The following is a 12,133-nucleotide window of genomic DNA, read 5'->3' as shown; positions in this document are numbered from 1 at the left end:
CATGCATATAAAAGACTAAGATGTCTTTTGACTTGAGATCCTTAGTTTATGACCTTAAAATGGGCGAAAGTAAATTGAACGTTTTAGATTTTGGCCTTTGATTTTAATTTATATTTATTCACCATAAAGCCATAGGAACTGACATTTTTAACTGAATTTTAATATTTTCATTTCAAAATATATTGTTAGTGAGGGAAAGACCTTCAATTGTTCTTTAAACAACTGGTTTTTAATATTGTTATTACAGTTCTTCTCGAAAAAAATTGACAAAATTATTGTGTCCACTACTTTACTAAAAACACATGTTCAATCGACCCTTAACCTTATAGCCACCAGGGTATACATGTAGTTCATCTTATTTTTTCAACGTTGTGCAGCTATTTAGGAATTTTCTAGAGAGAAGAAATATCAATGTCGTAAACATTGCTTGCTAGCTCCGTAAATCTCAGTGAAATCCTACAATGAAGTGTCTGCTCCTAGATTAAAATACAAATCTGTGTGACAAACTGCTGTTGAAAAATGAACATTGTATGAAAACACAAAATGCAAAATTACCATGGTAACGTCATGCGCTAGTGTATATATTTTACGAAATCTTATTCCCGACCGAATTTCACTTCCTATTTAAAGTCGGCTTGTACATTTCAATAAAAAAAGTGTGCGTTGGCTTCACGCGGAATTTTATCTTCGGTCCACATCTTAAAAACGGGATATATTTCAAATTTTCCCTTTCCACATTGGTCAAAGTGTTCAGAACATGGAGAATTTATGCATTTGTGCATGTAAAACTAATTTCGTTGTGGAAAGGTCTTAATTCAGCACAAACAACATTTTCAAAAAGACCAAAAAAATGAAAAAATATATTTTAACAAAACGCATTTGACTAACAGGTCGAACAACTGATGTTCTTAAACCCTGCTGACTGATAATGGCGATTGCCAAATAAATTGATCACAAAATGTATCAAAATGGATTTAATACTAAACAGAAAACAATAAACTTGCGGCAAAGATGTAATACCACACACATGAGGTGCAGAAAGTTTGTAAACCAGATCTGGATTTCGACAATAATAGATATAGGAAGATGTGCATGTGAATCTCCATCCAAATAACAATTCATAAAAGAAAAAAGTAAAAACACAAAAATACTGAACTCCGAGGAAAATTCAAAAATGAAAGTCCAAAATCAAATGGCAAAATCAATAGTTCAAACACATCAAACGAATGGATAACAACTGTCATATTCCTGACTTGGTACAGGCATTTTCTTAAGTAGAAAATGGTGGATTGAACTTGGTTTTATAGCTAGCTAAATCTTTCACTTGTATGACAGTCGCATCAAATTCTATTACATTGTCAACGATGTGTGAACAAAACAAACAGACACAATAAGTAAAAAAGTCAAAAAATAGGGGTACAACAGTCAACATTGTGTTATCATCTTAATCACTGTAAAAAAAACAAACAAATGTAACGAAGAAGCACAGAAAGGCATACATCAAATTTAACATCCTCATTTTGCTTATATTATACGATTTTATTCATCTATGTAAAATCTACCCATAACGGATGGAAGGTTTTCAGTACTGGTGTAAAAGTGCGCGTTTGAAATTCGCACAGGTAGACATAAAATAGTTTTGTCGTTCAAAGTATGACGGCATACATAACTGCAGAGTCACGTAAAGTAGATATAACAAACAAAAACAGACTTTACAGTAAAAGTAATAATAATAAATAAAATTAAAAACCAATTGTTCAGAGAACAATTGAAGGTCTGTCCATCAAAACAATGTATTTTGATATGAAAAGTTGTGAAACTAAGTTTAAAATGTCATTTCAATCGTCAAATGATAGCTCCTAGTAAACTGATTCCAAAAATATATTGTTTCCATACATTTTTTTTTAAATAAGGGAGATAATTTGTTACTTCCGGTTTGAAAAATGTTACTTCCGATTATATTTGAATATTTACTTGACACTGATTCCAAAAATATCTGGTTCTATATACTTTTATATTAAAAAGTACAAAAAAATAGCTATTTCCGGTTTACAAAAGGTCACTTCCGGTTGTTTTTTACAAGGTTAAATGGTTTGATATCTTTTTCTAAAAGTTGTATATCTTTTTCATGTATACATATAGAATAAAAGCAAAGGTCAAAATCTAGAACGTCAAATTAAGCTATGACCTTGAGATCAGTTTCAAGGTCATAAACCAAGGACTTCAAATCAAAAGACCATAGGTCTTTATTATATTTAGTTAATGAGTTATATCACCAAACGCGTATTTTTAAATACAAGAGGGGAGAAAACTCCCTTTTACATTCAACGTACGCTTGCAATCAAAATTTACATCTTACGACATGTCGCAACTAACAATTTAGTAAAAATAATTTGTTGATATCTTATACAGTCTTTGGATATAAGTGAAAATAAGCCAAATTCAAATATTAGAATATGACCTTGACCTTTGACCTTGACCTAATTTTCATTTTTTGGGACCAAGGACCTCAAATCAAAAGATCCTAGATCTCTATCACTTATGATTTATAAGATAGAAATTCATATCACTTATATCAGATGCATAAGGGGAAATAACTCTCATATGGAGCGGTCATATCGCTTCGGTCAAAATAGGACAAATCATGCGAAGGATATAACGAGCAATTTTGTAAAATAAATTTGTCATAATCTTTTACGGTTGCGAAGGAGATGCGCTAACAAGGAAAACAGTGTTTGGGGAGATAACTCCTACAAAGAAAAGTATTTGTTTACGCAGGGTAAATTTCAAAAGCGCATAAACTGTTCGATATCATATACAAAATATCTAAGCGACATATTGCGAAACAAATGTTTATCGCAAGAACAAAATTAGGCGGAAGAAAAAAAAAAAAAATTAAAAACCAATTGTTCAGAGAACAATTGAAGGTCTTTCCACCAAAACAAAGTATTTTAATATGAAAGGTGTAAAAATAGGTTTAAAATGTCATTTCAATCGTCAAATGATAGCTTATTGTACGCTGATTCCAAAAATATATGGTTTCTAAACAATATTTTTTTAGATAAGGGAGATAATTTCTTACTTCCGGTTTGAAAAACTCTATTTCCGATAATATTTGACTATTTACTTGACACTGATTCCAAAAATAACTTGTTTTTTTATACTTTTATGTAATAAAGTACAATAAATAGCTACTTCCGGTTTACACAAGGTCACTTCCGGTTGTTTTTTTAAGTTTAAATGGTTTGATACCGTTTGTCAAAAAGTCTCATGACTTAATTATGTATACACATGGGGTAAAAGCAAAGGTCAAAATCTAGAACGTCAAATTAAGCTATGACCTTGTGACCAATTTCAAGGTCATTAACCAAGAACCTCAAATCAAAAGACCATAGGTCTTAATTATGTTTATTTAATGAGTTATATCACCATACGCGTATTTTTAAATACCAAAGGGGAGAAAACTCCCTTTCACATTCAACGTACCCTTGCAATCAAAATTTACGTGTTCAGACATGTCACAACAAACGATTTAGAAAAAATAATTTGTCGATATCTTAAACGTTTTTTGGAAATGAGTGGAAATGAGCCATATTCAAAAATTGGACCAAGGACCTCAAATCAAAAGATCCTAGGTCTCTATCAATTATGGTTTACCAGTTAGAAATGCAATTCACTTATATCAAATGAATAAGGGGAAATAACTCTCATATGGAGCATTCATATCACTTCGGTCAAAATAGGACAAATCATGCAAAGGATATAACGAGCAATTTTGTAAAATAAATTTGTCATAATATTTTACGTTTGCGAAGGAGTTGCGCTCACAAGGAAAACAGTGTTTGGGGAGATAACTCCTACAAAGAAAAGTTTTCGGTTACGCAGGGTAAATTTCAAAAGCGCATCAATTGTTCGATATCATATACCAAATATCTAAGCGAAATATTGCGAAACAAATGTTTATCGCAAGAACAAAATTAGGCGGAAGAAAAAAAAATAAATTCAGAGAACAATTGAAGGTCTTTCCATCCTTTTTGATATGAAAAGTTGTGAAACTAAGTTTTAAATGTCATTTCATTTGTCAAATGATAGCTCCTAGTAAGCTGATTCCAAAAATATATTGTTTCCATACATTTTTTTTTAAATAAGGGAGATAATTTGTTACTTCCGGTTTGAAAAATGTTACTTCCGATTATATTTAAATATTTACTTGAAAGCGATTCCAAAAATATCTGGTTCTATATACTTTTATATTAAGTACAAAAAATAGCTACTTCCGGTTTACAAAAGGTCACTTCCGGTTTGTTTTTTTCAAGGTTAAATAGTTTGATACCTTTTTCTAAAAGTTGTATATCTTTATCATGTATACATATAGAATAAAAGCAAAGGTCAAAATATAGAACGTCAAATTAAGCTATGACCTTGAGATCAATTTCAAGGTCATAAACCAAGGATCTCAAATCAAAAGACCATAGGTCTTAATTATATTTATTTAATGAGTTATATCACCAAACGCGTATTTTTTAATACAAGAGGGGAGAAAACTCCCTTTCACATTCAACGTACGCTTGCAATCAAAATTTACATCTTACGACATGTCGCAACTAACAATTTAGTAAAGATAATTTGTTGATATCTGATACAGTCTTTGGATATAAGTGAAAATAAGCCAAATTCAAATATTAAAATATGACCTTGACCTTTGACCTTGACCTAATTTTCATTTTTTTGGACCAAGGACCTCAAATCAAAAGATCCTAGGTCTCTATCACTTATGGTTTATAAGATAGAAATTCATATCACTTATATCAGATGCATAAGGGGAAATAACTCTCATATGGAGCGGTCATATCGCTTCGGTCAAAATAGGACAAATCATGCGAAGGATATAACGAGCAATTTTGTAAAATAAATTTGTCATAATCTTTTACGGTTGCGAAGGAGATGCGCTAACAAGGAAAACAGTGTTTGGGGAGATAACTCCTACAAAGAAAAGTATTTGTTTACGCAGGGTAAATTTCAAAAGCGCATAAACTGTTCGATATCATATACAAAATATCTAAGCGACATATTGCGAAACAAATGTTTATCGCAAGAACAAAATTAGGCGGAAGAAAAAAAAAAAAAAAAAAATAATCAGAAGAAAAACAATAGGTCTTTCCACAGAAAAGTGGAAAGACCTAATAATTGTGTGGTTCAAAGTATGACGGGATACATAAGTACAGAGTCACGTCAAATGTATATCACAAACAACAGACTTAACAGAAAAAGGTAGTATTAATAAATAAAATAGTTTTGTCATTCAAAGTATGACAAGATATACAAGTAAAAGTAAACGTAATATTAATAAATAAAATAATTTTGTCGTTCAAAGTATATATGATGGCACATAAGCAAAGAGTCACGTCAAATGAATATCTCAAAATACTGACTTAACAGTAGAAGTAATATTAATAAAGGCAAATAAAAGAATACTATAACACGTTATTAAGATGATAACCAACGTCAGTACGCAAAATCTATACTTCAAGACCATATTGTATTATTTATGAAGTTGATATGGAATATTTATCAACAAGTTCTTTGTACCTTCCGATGAACTTTTTTAGAAAAAGGACGAGACGTTCTTTGACATACCCCTGAAATCATTATAGGTCAATGTACTGCCGTCAACACGGAGCCTTGGCTCACACGGAACAACAAGCAATAAAGGGCCCCAAAATTACTAGTGTAAAACCATTCAAACGGGAAAACCAACGGTCTAATCTATATAAAAAAAGCGATTGACAAATAAATTGATCACAAAATGTAACGAAATGGATCTTAATATGAATTTAATAATAAACAGAAAACAATAAATTTGCGGCAAAGATGTTATACCACAACCATGAGGTGCAAAAAATTTGTACACCAGATCTTGATTTCGACAGTTAATGTCTCTTCAGTGATGTTAGTGATCGAAAAGAGTCGAAATAGGATAAACGAATGATATAAACCGCAGGGGAAATAAATTACAAGCCTGAACGAAATAAATATAAACAAATCTAAATTGAAAACAACATTCAAACCTATGATTGTGTTGGATAAATTTTTTTTTATACGTGTGCATGTTATACAAATTTCGTTGTAGAGGGGTCTAAATACTAGTATATATATAAATGAAACAGAAGATGAAGACATTAAAGGGTATAAACATATATCAACGACGAGAACTGAAACATGAAACTTACAATTTTTTTTTCTCAAGATGTAAAAGTATTTGGAATAAAAGTAATGCGGTTGTGCTGACGATGATGTATTCGTACACGGCTGTAAATATCCCTAATGCGCCTCGAAATGAGGAACGAAACTCAAAAGTCACGTGTAAACAAAAAATTACTGTGTAGTGTTAATAGACATGTTTCTATTTTTTACAAATGACTGCGCTTAACAATTTTTGGTGATTAGGAACGTAGAGGAACATAGAATATATGTGTAAAAACTATTAAATGTGTACAAAGTATTTAATTTTCTAAGAACTTATTGTGTTAAACATTGAATTTTTTACCACATGGAGCTGCATAGCGAAAGGATGTTTGGGGTATGCTAATTTACGGAAAAAGTATTCTCTCTTCGTACCCCGAAAATTTAACCACACATTTTAAAATGTCACAGCTTCGAAACGAGCTATCATACATATCCAAGTTGACGATATGGACTGAGCTACAGAAAAAAACGTAACCATTACCGTCTATGTTAAAACAAAGATATTGACCCAGGTATGGAATGCAACTCCTTATAACAAGTCCGTTTATTCGGATTCAGTTAACAGGCTTGTATAACACTTGTAGGTTTTAGTTATGATATCCATTGACATAACCAATGTTTCAGAAATCTAGGTTCCACCACCTGGTATGCACACATACCCTAAATATTACGTTTTATCAAATCAGAATAAGTTTCATAAAATTAAAAAAAGCTCTTTAACTGCAAACTTGACCATTCGGTGCTGTATTTGATTAATTAGATGCTAAAACATACACTTATCTAAGTTTGCAATGTTATATTCTGATAATAAATTTGCATTGCTTCCTGTCGATGTACCGGATAGCGCTACTTTTTGGGTGTACCGTGTATGCGATTGCAAGTTTCAGTTAGTCATCTTAAAATGTCTCTGCTTATTTCGAGTGACGGGATATGAACAGCGGTAAACTACTGTCGCTTTAATTTGAAAATAGTTTTTAATTTGAATAATATTGAACCATTTTATTTCAATTTTTTTTTCGGAACAACGTCAATCAATCAAATTCTGGTCATGTCAAGGGAAAACAAGAACTACACAATAACCTCAATAAGGCAGAACCAGTATACAGAAAATATTTTCATCTATTAGAATTCTGATTTTTTTTAATGCAATTTGTCACAAGAGGGAAGATAAAGAAATAAATTCTTTTTATAATTAAAGACAAAAAAATAGGCTTTACGTTGTTTAAAAACGGCAATATCAAACGTCCCATTTCCGCCATCTCGAAGATTCCAATATGATTTACGCGTCAAAATACGTTTTATCCAGAAATTAAGCGCTGCAAACAGACAATGTGAATCAAATAAAAAAATAAATACAAAAACTTAACAATAAGATGTCATTTAAAAGAATTTTTTCACGTTTTGCATGGATTACTTTTAATTGTCTTGCGCAAAAACTTAACTTTTGTAATTTCTTTTTTGAGCTTGTCAGCTTAGACCGATACAAATTATTCCAGTAGTAACGATCATCTAGCTAGGACAAATTTTGACAGAAGAAAACGTAATTTTTTTTAATGAAATAATTTAACTGATTTTTCGACAATATTGTCCAATTTTATTATGAAATAAATGTTCTCTAATCTACTTTAGTCACGAATCTTTGCAAAAGATGCATTTACAATTTATTCGACTAAAATAGTTTTTATTCAAGACCCGTGGGAAAACACCTTAAATTGTATTTATTAATAAGACAAATACGTCTAACATTGTTTTTTTACCTAAATACTTACTTCTTCTACCTATTATATTCACGTTGCTTAGTTTTTTTATAGTAAGGAAAAATGAATTCAAAATTACGATAGAATTGTTTACATCCACTTGTCTTAGATGGGACGTATGCCAGTATGCCGTATTAAATCCGCCTGTTCATCTGACCGGTCCGAAAGAGTAAACCAGTATCCAAGGATTAAACTTCTGAAAATAAGGAGTAAAAAAACACACACATAGTCTAGTAGTATAAGTTAGTTGCTGTCCTTTTCCTGTTTTATATTCTATTCTCAATAATTTAACCATCATGGGGCGAAGGCAATTAAACTTTATTTTAAAAGCGGAGTAGTTGTGAAAAATGATCAAAATGATAATCCAACGAGTTGTGTTTTCAAAAACTTGTTTTATTTCGGCAACATAATGAAAGCTGACAAATACACATATAAAATCTGATATAATATAAAAAAAGAAGATGTGGTATAATAAGCTCTAGCATTATGGGATAATAAAGTAGGTGGATATTGATATTGAAAAGAAATGAGTTTAAATAGTTCAATATGCGATATTTGCAAGAATTGCATGAAATTTGTACTTTGACGTAAACATTCTTTGTGATAAAAGATAACGAGGAATAAATTTGCGAAAATTGCTCATACATGTATTCTCTGTTCATATTATATCATGCAGTTATAAAATAACCATTGCACCCAAAGTTTCGAACTATAAACAAGCATTGCAGGGCCTTGATTTCGAACAATATCTAAAAACAAAACTATGACATGTGACTGTTCCCACTCGTCTTATAGTTATATACCATATGGCCTTGTTATTACCGGGTATTTAAACTTTTCAACATGGAAATCTCTAAAATGTGATTTCTCATGGTCCTTTGTTTGGTTGTTTGGAGGACAAACACATTAATTGAATCCATAACTTCAAATATCAATTATGGATTCCAGTAAGGACTTTGAGCGTCTTGTAACAGAAATAGGAACAAATGAGCACTCAGGTTATCCCAAATACAAAAACATATCATTTGACAAGGGTGGTATTCTGGTACAAAAACATTACATTGCACAACAAACGACTTACCTTGTTCGTATTTGATGCCTAGGCTTCACAAAATTCCGAAGAAACAACGGTACATTGCCGGGTCATCTGCATGTTCGACTTATTAAAGAATTGTTCATAAGATTGACAACAATTCTGTTTGCAGTGAAAGAGGGTCTTCATGTTTACTGCGAAACTGTTTCCTCGCGTAGTGGTATTAACCATAAATGGATAAAAAAAACTTTTAAAGAACTTCATGATAATTTTAAGTATAGATCTTTTTTCAGAAGTTCTGTCATAAACGTTGATATTTCAAACCCTGTATACCATTATTCCCCATGTGAAATTGAAAAATCCTCTAAAAGAAATAATCCACAATGCTTTTCAACAACAAAAAAGTGGCATAGGCTATCACTGTATTACTTTGTGATACCATACGACAACTTTTTGTTAATAGTGGACAAGAAGCTAAGACATGCTACACAAGGTGATTAATATATAACAAATTACCTTATAGGTTACGATGTATTTATTGTCAATAAACCATTCTCGTCATTTTAACAGTGCGGCAGCCATTGTTTGAAGGATCATGAATTAGCGATTATTATGGCTGAATTTATATTCGATTGGTTTTGAAATTATTTTTATACTTATTTTAGAAAATACTAAAATTTATCCTCAAAAGCATAATTGTGGAGGATATGAGCTTTTTTTCTCATTTTGATCTAAGTTTTGTAAGTTGGAAAACAAACTACAAAAATTATTATTGAAAATATGCTATGGGAACCTAAATAATTAAGTTAATTCAAAGTAGATATCGCGTTCCCATCAATTAAAACGATTCTATTTTTAATTGTCATTGTAAAAATAATTTGTCGGCAGTGGAGCAAACACATATGTTTGCATTCCTAATAAAATAGGGGCGAAAGATATCAAAGGAACAATCAATCTCGTAAATCGAAAATAAATTGATAACGCCATGGCTTAAAATGAAAAGGCAAACAGACAATTAATAGTACACAAGAAACACCACGAAAACCTAAAGACTGAGCAACATGAACCCCATAACTAGGTAAATAGTCTAAAGGATGTTCCATTGTCATGTTTTGGATTTTGTCAGATTTTCGGAATCCTCTGGTTTTATTTATTTGAATGCCTGAAAATGTTTTGCCACTTGACCCCCATTTTTCTTTTTATAAATCTTTTGCGTGTATAATAATAAGCCATTTGTAAAAGTCTTATACAATCTTATTTTTTTCAAATTTTTTTGAAAACTTTAACTTGTCAATGATAAAGCTATGAAAAGTCAAGAGAAAACATTTTCCCGCCAAAATTTCAATGGCAAATATCTCGAAAAAACTAACAGATTGACCTCTATATATTTTTTGATTTTTTGATTCCTTAAATAATCCCCTATCAATATATACTAGTTTATAAAAAGCTATTTATTGTGAAAATGAGTAGCGAACTTCAATGAAAAGGGAAGGGCGTACATCTACATTTCAGGAAGTATAATACATTGGCCTGCAGTTGGTACAATTTATTTGCAAAATTTGGTTTAACACGGTATTGTAATGCTAATAAAGTTCGAATAATCTTATCTCTACAATGTGGTTGCACATCAGTTGTTGCATTGTAAGAAACATTAGTTCAGTATATTTGATGTACTTTTTAAACAGTTTTAAATACTCAAGTCTAATGTAAGTCTACTGCATATATGACATAGATTTGAGATACAATAATTATCAAATGTACCAGGCGTATAAATTGATACGTCAGGCGCGCGTTTCGTTTACATAAGACTTACATGTATCAATGATGTTCAGATCAAACAGTTAGGAAGGCAAACAAGTAGAAAGTTGAAGAATATTGGGGACCCTTATTTCCAAAAAGTCTTGCCTAATACAGCTATGGTAATCCATGCCTGGGATAGGAAAATCTCTAGTATTTCGAAAACTTTTGCAAACAGAACATTTTATAAAAATGTGTTGGTGATTACCTCGGGGACGAGGATCCACCAGCAGTGGCAACGACCAAGTGGTTTATAGGTGTTATACCACCAAATCATGGTACATTGTAGTAAAATATTTCTGTGTCAAAAAACATATGTCTTGGGTATTTCAAAGCACCATTGTTTTTTTTTTATTTTGGGTTTCTATAGAATATTTTGTAAACTTGAGGTTACATGGTTCCTGAATCTTGTATACAGGTTAAATAAGGGGATAAATTTGATTGGTTAACTTCCAGTGATTGTTATTTTCTTATATGCAAGAAAATGTTATGAAATTTTTTTTCTATAGTACTGGACAGTATAAAACTTAACTCATGCCAAGTATTTCTTTATTTGAAACAAAGATAAATTCTGCACATCTTTTGGAAAAGTGCAAATTTATCAAAGACTAATAGGGGAAATTCAATGGTGGTATTACACTTATTATTGGAAGCTGTACATGCACCTTTGACCTTGTGAGTACTCTCATGTGTAAATTTTTTTTTTTGCTATTTAAATATTACAAAAAATGAGACATTCTGAGTGGATTGAGTCTCCAAAAACACATTTTATCAGAATATTTCCTTGAAATAGGACTCTACCATGAATATTCAGTTGACAGAACAAGCCATACTAATGTTTTAGGGAGCTTTTTCTCCTCATTACTTACATTCTGCTATGATAGAACATTTTCCTAGGAAATACTTTAATGAATATATAGTTATAAGTAAATGAAATTATTTTTAATGCAGTAACAACAAATTATTCTTTAAAAGAGAAGCCTTTTATGATCCCCTCTAGAAAGCGGCGTATATTTAATTTTTCTGTAAGGCCACATCAATTTGATCCCTTGTTCGACGGACCCGCCCGCACCTATTTTTTTCAAAACAGAATTTTTTTATTTTTTTTATATTCCCGCTTCCCGCATCCGGAATTGTAATCATGTCCATTTCCTGCACCGTTTTTTGTTGTTGTAAATATTATAAAAAGATATCAACATTTGTTAAATTTATCACAGTTTAACCTGTATATAACGATTTTAAACATAAAAGCACCCCACCACACTGTGTAAATATCTGTGAGAATATTTGTTTCAGCATG

The sequence above is a fragment of the Mytilus galloprovincialis genome, chromosome 3, assembly GCF_965363235.1.
Source record: "Mytilus galloprovincialis chromosome 3, xbMytGall1.hap1.1, whole genome shotgun sequence".
Classification (NCBI taxonomy): Eukaryota; Metazoa; Mollusca; class Bivalvia; order Mytilida; family Mytilidae; genus Mytilus; species Mytilus galloprovincialis.
Note: the sequence above shows the minus strand (reverse complement) of the source record.